Below are 12,399 nucleotides of genomic sequence, written 5' to 3'. Positions count from 1 at the left end.
AGTATGTTCGCAAGAGTGTAGTTCAGAGAGGTGTAGCTCTCAATCTGAATTTTCACCATTCTTCTTCCTCTGTTCATATTCAAAACAGTAGCCCCGATCACTTAGAAGCATGAGACAGATCCAAGACTAACAGCTCAGATGCAGCCCCACCACATACACACACACACACACACACACACACACACACACACCAGTTTAAAACTATTGCTCTCTGCTCCCCAAGGCTCCAGGTGAGTCACCCACTCTGCACTTGACAACTAATGCCACAAAGAGCTCCTCTTGGGCACTGCTTATTTTACAGACTCTCCAGAGCCATCCCCAGCACCGCTCTCCCTGGGGAGAGGTGCAAAGCTGGTATTTTGTACTGGAGAAGCCGTGGCACCTCCCAGCTTCACTTTCCCAGGCAACACTGGCAGCAGTGCTGTGTCAGAGCAAATCACACTCAGGAGCCATCACCTGCTATCACTGGGCAACCGCAGCAATCAGGGAGCAGCTGGAAGGAAGACTCTGGGAGCAGAGGAAATGTGAGAGAGCTGAACTTTCACAGCAGGGATCTGGAGGAGGCAGCCTGGGGAAGGGGGCATTTACAGCACTTGCAAAAGGAAAGAAGAGAGCAAACCCCACCCCCTACCCCAGCCCCAGTCCCACCCCCACCCCCACCCTGTGACTGCAACCTGCACAGCTGCTCCAAGCTCCTGCTACCCCCAACCCCCACCCTGCTCCTTGCCACCTTCTTGCTAAATATGAAGAAGGGAAGGGTGAGCTTTAAGTCCGACTCCAATCCCAGTCAACTGCTCCCTAATGACCTAAGAAAATTGCCCGGGCTTCTCTGTTCCTCACATCCACCAATATCACAGGCTGATAGTAATTGTTCTTGAAGGCTTTTCAACCTTGGCGCTGTCAACACATTCAGCTGGATAATTTGGGGATTGTGCATGGAGAGATCTGCCCTTTGCACTGTAGGATGTTTCACCAGATCGGCAGTGCCAACACTACCTATCCACGTGTACCTCAGACTTGACAACCAAAAGAGTCTCCAGACTTTACCAAATAGCTTTGGTTTGGGACATCACCCCACTGAGAAACATTGCCTAACCTGGCTAGTGAAATGAGCCAAGTTATTATCATAGAACAGATCACTGCAAAGAGCATCTGCCATGTTATAAAGACTTGCTTGGTGTTGGCTGTTAGAACCCATGCTGTTCCCCTTTCTTGTAGTACCAAAACATCCTTCCCTACATTCATGACAGACATTACTAATCAATTGTTGCTCTGTCCCTGATGTCTTTGAGTATGATCTCTGATTTCTTCTCAACATGGCAGCCATTATTTAAGAGTTAGTTGGTCTGTGGGAATTCCTCAAGACCCATTGTGAGATTCAGAGAGGTTAAACATTTTTCCCAAGGTTATATTATTATTAAGTTGTCCCAAAGCCAAATGTCTCACTTACTTGAGTCTCACTGGGGAGATCACATCCTTTTTTATTACATTTTAAAATTTTTTGCATGTGTCTGTCCACCTATCTATGCTTGTGAGGGTACAAATATGCCATGCTGCACACCTGTAAGTCAGAAGACAACTTGGAGAAGTCTGTTCTGTGTCTCCACCACGCAGGTCCCAGAGACTGCACTCAGGTTGTGAGGCACGGAGCCGAGTTCTTTCGCCACTGAGCCATCGTAAAGCCATGGTATGGACAGTGAATGACGATTCTGCAGTGGGATGTGCCAGTTAGCCATCTCTCCAGAGGAGACTTAAAAACTTTAATTTGTATCATTTTCAAATCCCCATGTTTAAAAAACAAACAAACTAACAAGAATATTTCTCACTCTGGCTAACTGGAAAGAAGCTACCAACTGTTTAATGGCTGACAAGTGTCTTTACTATTTAACAACGGTTAATGGTGTGTGTGTGTGTGTGTGTGTGTGTGTGTGTGTGTGTGTGTTGTATGTGCACATACATGTGTGTGTGTCTGCTCACAAAGGCACCAGCAGAGGATGCTGGGTATCCAGCTCTAACACTCTCCATCTTAATCTCTTGAGACAGTGTCCCTCCCTGAGCCTGAAACTAGGCTGGCAGTGGACCAGGCCTGTAATCCTCCTGTCTCCACCACCCATGCCACTCAAGCTTTTATTTGACCATGTCCAGCTTTTTTATATAAGTGTTAGAAATTCAAACTCAGGACTTCATGCTTGTGTAGAGAGCAGTCTTGTCCACTGAGCCATCTCTCCAGGGCCATAGTTGTTTCCTTAAAGCTGGTACAAATAGGTTTCTTTGTGTCATATGGTGATGGTGGCTGCAGGCCATTCTAGAACCACATAATGCTATTTTATAAGCAAACCCCAGTAAATCTCAAAGTTCCAGACATGGGAGTGAGACCAGAAAAGGAATGGACCGAGCCATTTCCCATCTGTATTAATCACTTGTTCATGGAAGCAGCCAAAATTCCTGTGAACTACTTACAGGGAGGAACTACTACTGTGCTTGTAGTTTCAAGGGTGTCAGCCCTCACTGGGGAGGTGTGATGGAGCTGAGCTGTTCACATCACCGCAGTCAAGAAGCAGAGAAAATGGCTGGTACTGAACTGTTTGCTTCATTTTCCCTTTTATTCTGCCCGGTCTCCAGTTTAGGACTAAGTGCCTCCCATTCAGGGTGGGTCTGCCCTCCTCAGCTAATCCTCCCTGGAATTCCCTCACAGACATCCCAGTGTGGACCTCACCAATCTTCCAGCAGATTTTAAAGAGTCTCAAGTTGACAATCCATCACATCATCCCTAGGTTTGATATCTACACACAAATCCACGTTCAATTTGGATCCCTCTGCTCTGCTTACATAATTGAACACAGTAAACCTTAGATACAGAGACTAGAAAATTAAAATTACTCGCCACTGATATTGCTGTCTCATCTCACTAAGAACCACATGTTGTATTTTTTAGGAGAAGATGGTGTGGGAATTCCCTCTCTCTTCAGGCTCATGGTATCGAATGAACGAGTCAAGAATAAATATTAGCAGCAGAATGCTGTATCTGGCTAGTGCATGGTTTTCAGATTTCCCCTCCAGAGACACACTGCAGGATATGCATCAACTAGCCATGTATCTGCAGGCCAGCAAAGGCAGCATCAGATCTACCTCACTGGACTTTGTAGGACATGCAGCCCTTTCAAAATGAGCATGAACGTTCCACACCTCATGACTGTGACTCTCCTGGGTGAGCAGTGGTCCCCTTCCTCTTTTCTCTGCAGCCCAGATTACCAGCCAGAAAAAATAAAGATCAGTGATTTCACCTTGTCCTAGTGAGGCAACCTCTCTGGCACCGGAGTGTACCCCAGCATTCTGTCAGACACCCAAATGAGCGTGTACAGCTGTTTAGCCATGTCTAAATGTTGGGTAAAAATACATTCTCGGTAACTTATTTATTGTTCTTTCAGCTTGCATTCTGGAAATGAAAGGCTTTTCTAAGAAGAATACTTCTTTTAAAAAAAAAAAAAAACAACAACAACTTGGATTTGACAACAAGACAGACAGCTCCTGTAAGGCCAACAGACATTTTTAGCTTTGCAAATTGGATGCAAATCATTGTTTCTAAATCTTCCCTAGACATTCATTCACTTCAAAACACTCTCTGTATACAAAAGATCCATAATTCTCTTACCTATAGATTCTGCTACTAGGTCTTCTTTGGAAAAAGCTAAAGCCCCTAGAACTGACTAATGTATAAATTACAGAGAAGTAGCTAGGATGATGGGAAAGAAATCAGATTTTGGAGTCAGACAGACAACGGTGGGTCCAAGTTGTGCTTAGCCATGCGTTAGCTAAATGTCACTGAGAAATTATTTAAATCTCCTGTGCCTCATTTTCCTTGTTTGTAAGGTGGAGATGGCGATGTTAATCTCCTGGGATTCCTGTAATTAGACAAAAAGAAATAAAATAAAAGTGAAGCTTCCTAGCCCAGCTGGAAACATTTGACAAATATTCTCCACTGGGGATTAGAAAACCACCTAATTTTCTAGTTACACATTAGAATCCTTTAAATCTTTATTCACGCTTTTTCTGTTGCCTTACGGTGGTTGTAATACCAGTTGCATTAAGTATCCTTTCTGCCTGGAGTATTTTGCGAACCTAATAAGACTTTGGCTGCTTTTAGGTCTGTGAAAAAAGTTTTGTTGCACTGTTTCGTTGTGCTGTATTGTTTTGTGCTCTATTGTGTTGTAATATCTCTTGTGGTTTGAGCTTGTCCCCCACAGCCTCACCTGTGTGAACAGTTGATCCCCCAGCTGATGGAGCTGGGAGGGTGTAGAGCTTTTGAGAGATGGGAATTGGCTGGAAGAAGTGGGTCCCTGGGGACGAGACTTCTGTTCAATCAGCCTCTCAAGCAGAGGTGTGAACAAGGCTCTGCACCTCCTGCCACCGTGGCGCTGCCCTTCTCCCAGCATTCCCACAGTAAGCGACTGTACCTTCTCAAACTGAGAGCCACAATAAACCCTTGCTGCCTTAAGGCGCAACCTGTCAAGCATTTGGCCATAGCAGGAAAAGTAATTCATGGACAATGGTGGCTTGACTGAGAAATGTCCCCTACAGGTGCAGGAATTTGAACACTTGGTTCCTGGTGGCACGGTGGCATGCTGTGTGAGGTTATGGAGGTGGGACTTTGCTGGAGGAAGTGCATAACTGGGGGTAGGATTCAAGGGTTTAGCTTCACCCACTCCCTGTTCTCTCTGCTTCCTTCTCCTGTCTTAATGCCTTTCTCACCATTATTAACTCCATCCCTCTAGAATCATAAGCTAAAATAAACACTCTCTTCCTTAAGTTGCTCTTTGTCATGGTATTTTATTACAGCAACAGAACATTAACTAATTTATATATATATCTATCATCTTCAAATGCTGGATGTCTTCCTGGCCCCAGAAAAACAGCATGCACTAGACGAGGTGTTGTACTCCATGGGTGATGTAGGAAAGACGTAATTGCTGGGAATAGCCCATGCTGTGCTTGTTTGGAGAGTAGCTCTGAAGTCTAAGGAAGTCTAACTTGAAATCATCCCTTAGCATACCCCAGCTGTCTCCAGAATCCCAGGATGGAACCTTGGTGGTTCTATGAACCAATTCATCCAAGTGCTTTCACATTCTAGGGACCCATTGTGAAGACTTGTCAGCAAGAAGAAAGAAGCTAGTATTAAACACTGGGGGCTGAAAGAAGTCTTCACCCACAAACTATAGTAGCTTATCAAATTAGACCCACCTTTTGTGGTTTATAACCATTAATTCCTGAAAAATCCTTTCAGAGGACTTTAGCAGAAGATATGCCATAGCTCTATATGCTGGAGTACAGAAAATTTGGGGGCAGCATATTTGGGTTCAAGAAGTGTCCAAAATCATAATTTCTAGTAGGTATGTCCAACACGTTGCCATGTGTAGTCAGAAGTGGCTATGGATACATCCTAGCACAAACTCATAAATATATTTAAGTTATGAGATTTTGGGTGATTTTTTTGCAACTCAATTGTTAAGTTCTTGAGAATGAACATTGTAGATAAGCACATCATATTACAATGCCCAAATGGACTCCCCTGCAGGCTTACATAAAACTATGAGTGGCCTTAGGGAAAATGATGAATAAAATGTGGGGAAATCAAAGAGTTGCTATCTACAAAGTTCACGTGGGAAAGTCAAGCTCATGAATCTCTTGGCCATCACCAAACTAATCCAGAAAAATATGTCCTCTTCCTCTGTATAGATGGGGTGATCCAGAGGGAAGAAACAACAAGATAAAAAGATACCTAATACAATATTGATTATGGTAGCAGACCCACACATTGAGGCTAAGAAACCCATATTCTTCTATTATCATGCTGTACAACAGGAAAAGACCATGATAAAATTCAGTCCAAGTCCAAAAGTTAAAAATCAGGAAGGCCGCCAAGGTCAGTCCATTGTGCAGGATGCCAAGGACCCAGAAAACAGTGATCTACAGATGGGCAGGGCAGAGCAATGTGGAAAACAGCTAACAGATCCAATGTGTTTCTTATGGACTAGACACTATGGATTCACTCAGTTCTCACTATACATCTTTTTGTTTGTTTAATTATTGCTTTATTTTATAGAATTATAGAAAATAAAGCTAAGTTTTAGGTATCCCATACAATTTTTAAGCTTATAAAATAAGGAAATAGTTAAGTGAACTGCAGGAGCCATGCAGATCAGCAGTAAAACAGTTGCCCAGTGTTCACAGAGTCCCTAGGTATCATCTCTACACAGGGCATCATGGGAAGAGTGAACAAAATGAAGGAAGGAAAAGGAGAAGGGGGAGAACCAGCTATTAGAGTTATTTCGTAAATCAGATGTTAATACCACTGACATTCTAAAACCCAAGTACCATCATTAAAGTATTTATATCAAATAATTTCTTAGGTCCTACAAAATTAAGGTTGGATTTCCTATTTATTTATTTATTTATTTAGAGAAATGATGTACCAATACACTCTCACAACAGACTATACATTTGCCAAACTATAAGTCATGTTTAAAAATACAAACTTTGAATTGGACCTGGCTAGCTTGTGGTCTTTTGAACAGGTGTAAGGTAGACTGTAGCAAGTGACTGGGGTACAGGAAAAATGCTTTCTTCTAGAGGAAAAGCCTGCCAAGCCCAGCTGTAGGGATTCCATTGCAGAACTCAAAATGAATAAATCATAAACTCCTTCTATTTGGGTCCCTGGAGCAGCCCATTTTTAAATTTGATTTCATTTGCTTAGAACTGGCTCATTCCCTAGGGTCTCTTAGATGTCCTTGCATCCTTCCAACAAATTGTTTCTTGCTCAGGCTGACTCAAGTTGTCCTTTGTTATTGAAGAGCAGCATCAGAAAACATCTTAATAATGAATGCAGAGCGACTCCTTCTGTGAAGCCTTTTTGTTGCTAGGCTGGGAAAACTTTCCTAAGTGTAGCAGGAGCTGTGTGTTGTCAATTAAATGAAGCTTCAGTAGGCATGTATGCACTTCTGATAATTCAGACACCTGAACTCTCAGAATAGTGGAAGTTACCAATGTACCAAAGGCTAGCTTTGGGGTTCATATGCACTTGTACAAGTGCATATACCATGAACTACTGGGCAGAGATGCTGAGAGACCTCTGCAACTCCACATGACACAAACAAGTTAGCAAAACTGGAATGCCAACAGCAGATGTATCAGCGATGGAGACAGATGGCCTTTTAAATCATAACAAAGTAGAGAGTAAGCTACAAGTCAACTTCACACCTAGAGAAAAAGTAACACGTGTGTGTCTTTTCTGAATGCAGTCAGGGAGATATGACTCAGCTCTTTGCTGTCTCTGTGACCTTGAAGGTGTTGTCTTGACCTTGGAGATGGCTTCAGGCTATCCTTGTAGAAAAGAAGATAAACAATGCAAGGCGCCTCTGAGAAAGGGAGAACCTGAGAAGTCTTTAGCATCATGCCGGGCCAAAATTACCATTTGAAAGGTGGCAGAAAAACAAATATCACACACTTTCATCTCCTCTGTGGATGCTTGACTTTATGTAGGTGCATAATATCCTATATGCATAAATGCAATAGGAGAGAATAAGTACAATGTATCCTTATAAGAATGCCCTTATGTCACCGGAGTGGGAGTAAAATGGCTCTCTGACATACCTTTATAGAGTTTTAACAATTAAAATGGACTCAAAGACACTAGAAAGATGGAGAGTAGGAGGGTCTCACCCACCTTATCCCCCTGCTCTGCAGAGCCTTTGTTAGACAGCTCTGGGGTATTGTACAGAGATGGAGAGAAGAAAGGCTATTGCTGAACTCAATGACCTATGCTTCCCTCAGAGGCTGCCCTAATCTTTAAAACCTCACTGTGGCTCACTCTCTTCTCTTGCTCTCTTCTCTTCCCTCTCTGAGCCTTCTCTCCCCATTCTGCTCCCCATCTCTCTCCATGTACTCATGGTTAGCCTCTACTCCTTTCTCTCTCTCTCTCTCTCTTCTCTTCTCTTCTCTCTCTCACTCTCTCTCTCTCTCTCTCTCCCTCTCAACTCCCTTCCCCATGCCCTAAATAAACTTTATTTGATACTAAAAAACAAACAAACAAACAAACAAACAAACAAAAACCTTCATTTAAAAAAAAAAGAATGCCCTTATGAAATCCAGGACTAAATATAATGAATATATGCTGATAAAAATGTAAATGTGTGGCAGGGTGTTTGTGTGTGCGTGTGTGTGAGTATGTGTGTCTTTTTTTTTTCCATTTTTTATTAGGTATTTAGCTCATTTACATTTCCAATGCTATACCAAAAGTCCCCCATATCCACCCACCCCGACTCCCCTGCCCACCCACTCCCCCTTTTTGGCCCTGGTGTTCCCCTGTACTGGGGCATATAAAGTTTGCAAGTCCAATGGGCCTCTCTTTCCAGTGATGGCCGACTAGGCCATCTTTTGATATATATGCAGCTAGAGTCAAGAGCTCCGGGGTACTGGTTAGTTCATAATGTTGTTCCACCTATAGGGTTGCAGATCCCTTTAGCTCCTTGGCTACTTTCTCTAGCTCCTCCATTGGGAGCCCTATGATCCATCCATTAGCTGACTGTGAGCATCCACTTCTGTGTTTGCTAGGCCCCTGCATAGTCTCACAAGAGACAGCTACATCTGGGTCCTTTCAATAAAATCTTGCTAGTGTATGCAATGGTGTCAGCGTTTGGATGCTGATTATGGGGTGGATCCCTGGATATGGCAGTCTCTACATGGTCCATCCTTTCATCTCAGCTCCAAACTTTGTCTCTGTAACTCCTTCCATGGGTGTTTTGTTCCCAAATCTAAGGAGGGGCATAGTGTCCACACTTCAGTCTTCATTCTTCTTGAGTTTCATGTGTTTAGCAAATTATATCTTATATCTTGGGTATCCTAGGTTTGGGGCTAATATCCACTTATCAGTGAGTACATATTGTGTGAGTTTCTTTGTGAATGTGTTACCTCTCTCGGGATGATGCCCTCCAGGTCCATCCATTTGGCTAGGAATTTCATAAATTCATTCTTTTTAATAGCTGAGTAGTAGAGTATGTGTGTCTTTATGTGTGTTTGTGTGTGTGCGCGCGCATGCTTGTGTGTGTGTTGGGGGAGGGGAGGAGTGTTGAAGAGGTGTAAGTTAGTACTGTCCTCAGCCATGAAGACAGTTACCACAGCTCAGATGTCACCTCCTGCAGGAAGCCCTTCCTGACAGCTTCACCCGCAAGCAACATTCCTTACCTTCAGGACAGTCTTTCTGTGACTTTCATCATTGCCTGTGTGTGCTCAGCAGTGAGGACTGAGATAAAATGACACCTGAGGGAAGAGTTGTCATTTGCCTGTGATTATGCAGTTAACAAGTGGCAGAATTGTGAAGGTCAAAGTCAAGAGCGAGCGCCTGACTCTGGAGTCCAACCTTTTAATGTCACCTTTCTTCCTCAGGTGCTACCATTCATGATGTCACCAATATTCTTGTTGTTGCCAAACCCCTATTAATGTAATCTATGAAAGAGTCTTTTAATTGATTCTGGCTCCAAACAATGAAATTGAATGTAGGGACCCATACCATGCTTTTATGGCTAGCATCAAGGGCTTGATACAGCCAGACTGAAGTAGAAACTGCTGGGCGAAGCTGAGGCAGAACCAGCATTGCTTGCTTGAGCCCGGTGAAGACTAGCCTTGTCATTTGTCTCATCTACTTTAACTCAATCCTTTACTGAAACTGTGAGTATGTGACCTACTCCCACGACGGACAGCCATGCTGCCCAGTGTCTCTGTAACCCCAGTACTTGGAGACTGAAGATGCAGCTTCTGTGGCAGGGTCTGTATATACTAGGTGTGATCCCATTTCTAAACTTCACTGGGAGCCTAAGAAGAAGGGCTCTTGATGCAAGCTGATCAATTCTACCTCCTTCTCATCTCCTACCAGTCAAGTAAACTCAGGGCAATTCCCCTCTCTACACCCCATTTCTCTTGTCCACTAACAAGGATGGTGCTCCCAATTACATGGACCAACTCTCAGGCCAAGTGAGTGGTCATATGTAAAAGCCTTTCTGGGCTCCCTGGCACACATCACTCTCCATTGGATTGTCCAGTTATAAGTCACCAGAAAAGCCTCCCCAAACACGTACAACTCCAGTGTCTTATGTGGAGGGAAAAGGATTCCGACGGCCTTAACTGTCTTTTCCACCTCCCCTTCCTTTGCCTATCTCACACTAAAATGGAAAGCTGCCCTCCCCACCCCGGGGGGGGGGGGGAAGCATGTGCTATGGAAAAACACATATTTTAGTGGCACATGGAGGGAAGACACAGGTATGTGTCTCCAAGAACTGTGACTCCCACTCAAGTAATGCAACCTCTTTTAATATTCCCACATTGAGAACAAGAACAGGAAGTAAGGGGAGAAATGGCTGACACTCCAAGTAACACAGCCACTGTTGCTATCTCCCCAGATATTTTAGTCTTCTGTGAGACACTGTTTTCTTCGCAGCAGTGTTCTCTGTGTTTCTTTGCCTCTGTTTTTTTCCATGTGTGTATGTGTGTGTGTGTGTATCTGTTCTCCCCCTTTCCACACAGTTCTTTCCATCTCTCTGTATGTTTCTTAGACTCATTTCTTATATGTTGTGTCATCCCCTGCCCTCCCCTTCATCCTCCCTCTGCTTTGTTTTCTTTCTTTCTTTCTTTTTTTTTTTTTCCGTGTCTCTCTGGACAGAGCTACACTGTAGCTCCTTCCCTAAATTTGTTTAGCTACACAAAGCTGTTGATGTCAAGCAACCCACAAAAATAAATTTAAAACTAACCTCAGTGGAGCAGAGAGCATAGATTTGTTTGGGGATCTCCTGCCAGGTTGCTTAGGAGATGGCTCAGGGGCTCCATGACGACAGGGACAGTGCTTTGCTGCTGTCTCATTCCATGGTAACCACCTGCTGGTGCGTCACTATGAGGCAAACGGTGCTGCTCAGTTGCTTAGTGAACAGGAGGTCAGCAGCTGCCAGTGTGGAGGAGGGGCTCCGAGAGAGCAGAGTATCCCAAGGCAGTTCCTCTGAATGCCCAATTTTAACTCAAAACACAAATTTAGTCGCTGATGGAAATCTATAAAGAATTAATTAGAGAGCTTCACAAACAGTCAAAATGAATAAATTCATCACTATTGTGAAGACTCCCTATCAGATGTGAAGGATGGCTGTCAGAGTCAGAAATGAAGGAAAACATCCAATAAACCAGCCTGCTGCCTATTCCCTTTCTCTCATTTGAGGAAAGAAAACGGCTTGGGATTTGAAGGATTTGGAAACTAAAGATATTCCCAGACCAAAAGGCCCAAGAGCATGAGAGCAGCCACAGCTCTGGATTCACTGCCGGGCCAGCCCACAGCCTCCTACCTGGTACAGAGTAGAAGCTAAAAATGTTGGTAGAAGTTCAAGGTTCAAGAGGAGGAAGTTGGCAGGGATGAGACAGAGGGCCCACACCTCAGCACTGAATCTGGTTACCTTCTACCGCCCTCCTCTCCTCCTGTACAACAGAAAGTCACTATTGAACAGCATGCAATCTGGATTCCCTCCGTTTCCTGGAAGATAGGGGACATATGGCAATGTTATGGTTGTGTTATAGGGTTAAACAGACAGACAGGTTTGGCACAAAGGGAAGGTGCATGGGAGGGTCTACAGCAGCAGGGAGGTAGAAAGGTTGGGAACACAGGGAAGATGCAGGTCTCCCTCCAGCTGGCTCCTCCCTAAAGAGCATCCCTAAGATGCCATTGTTTCCCCTAGTGAGTTTCTCAACTTTATAAGCAGCTACAGCTTTCTGTCCATTCTGATCCATAATGCCTCTGATCGTACCCTTCTAAACTGTGGGGAAATCACCACCTAAGAAAGCCACTGCTGTTCCAGGAAGAAGACAACACGGGCTGCCTCAGGGGTGGGCAAGTGGGGAAGAAACGGTAAACTAGGACCTGTAAGTCCAGACACGACAAGAAACAGTTCATCCGTGCCACTAGCTCCATACACTCTGACTTCCTTTTCTTCTCTCCTCTACTTCTTATAGGACAGGAAGAGACTCGTGGCACCAAATGTCTATTCTGAGCTCTGCAGGGCACCCAGAGCCAGTCAGAGTCTAGAATTCCATTGTAATTAGGGGCGTGGCTTTGGAACATTCAGCTCTACCCTAATTCAATTAGCCTCAGCCCATTCATGTGCAGAATGAAGCCAAGAATTGTATCTACATCATAGAGTCTTATAGGGGCTAATTGAGAAATTTATCTGGAAATAGATATTCGCTGTTGTCATTACTACTATAAGAAGTGAAGGAGCCTGCCCTTCATGTTTGGGCCATCATAACAAAATACCAGAGACTGGGTGGCTTAATCAACAGGGATTGGTTTTCTCAGGGTTTGTGAGGCTGGACATC

The 12,399-nt window shown here is 44.0% G+C and overlaps 1 long non-coding RNA gene across 2 annotated transcripts; it reads right to left on the bottom strand.

The window, feature by feature from the left end:
* Positions 1-1,467: 1,467 nt before the first annotated feature.
* On the bottom strand, positions 1,468-12,061 carry Gm41418. Of its 2 annotated transcripts, XR_875897.1 has the most exons (4): positions 10,797-12,061; positions 9,238-9,312; positions 3,653-3,902; positions 1,468-1,709 (listed from the first exon to the last, which is right to left on the bottom strand). It is a non-coding gene; the product is annotated as a predicted gene, 41418 (long non-coding RNA). The 2 variants fall into 2 exon arrangements; XR_875898.1 differs by lacking the exon at positions 9,238-9,312.
* Positions 12,062-12,399: the final 338 nt, after the last annotated feature.

Source organism: Mus musculus, chromosome 16, assembly GCF_000001635.26.
Source record: "Mus musculus strain C57BL/6J chromosome 16, GRCm38.p6 C57BL/6J".
In the NCBI taxonomy this organism is placed as follows: domain Eukaryota; kingdom Metazoa; phylum Chordata; class Mammalia; order Rodentia; family Muridae; genus Mus; species Mus musculus.
Note: the sequence above shows the minus strand (reverse complement) of the source record. Positions and strands in the feature narration are given on the sequence as shown.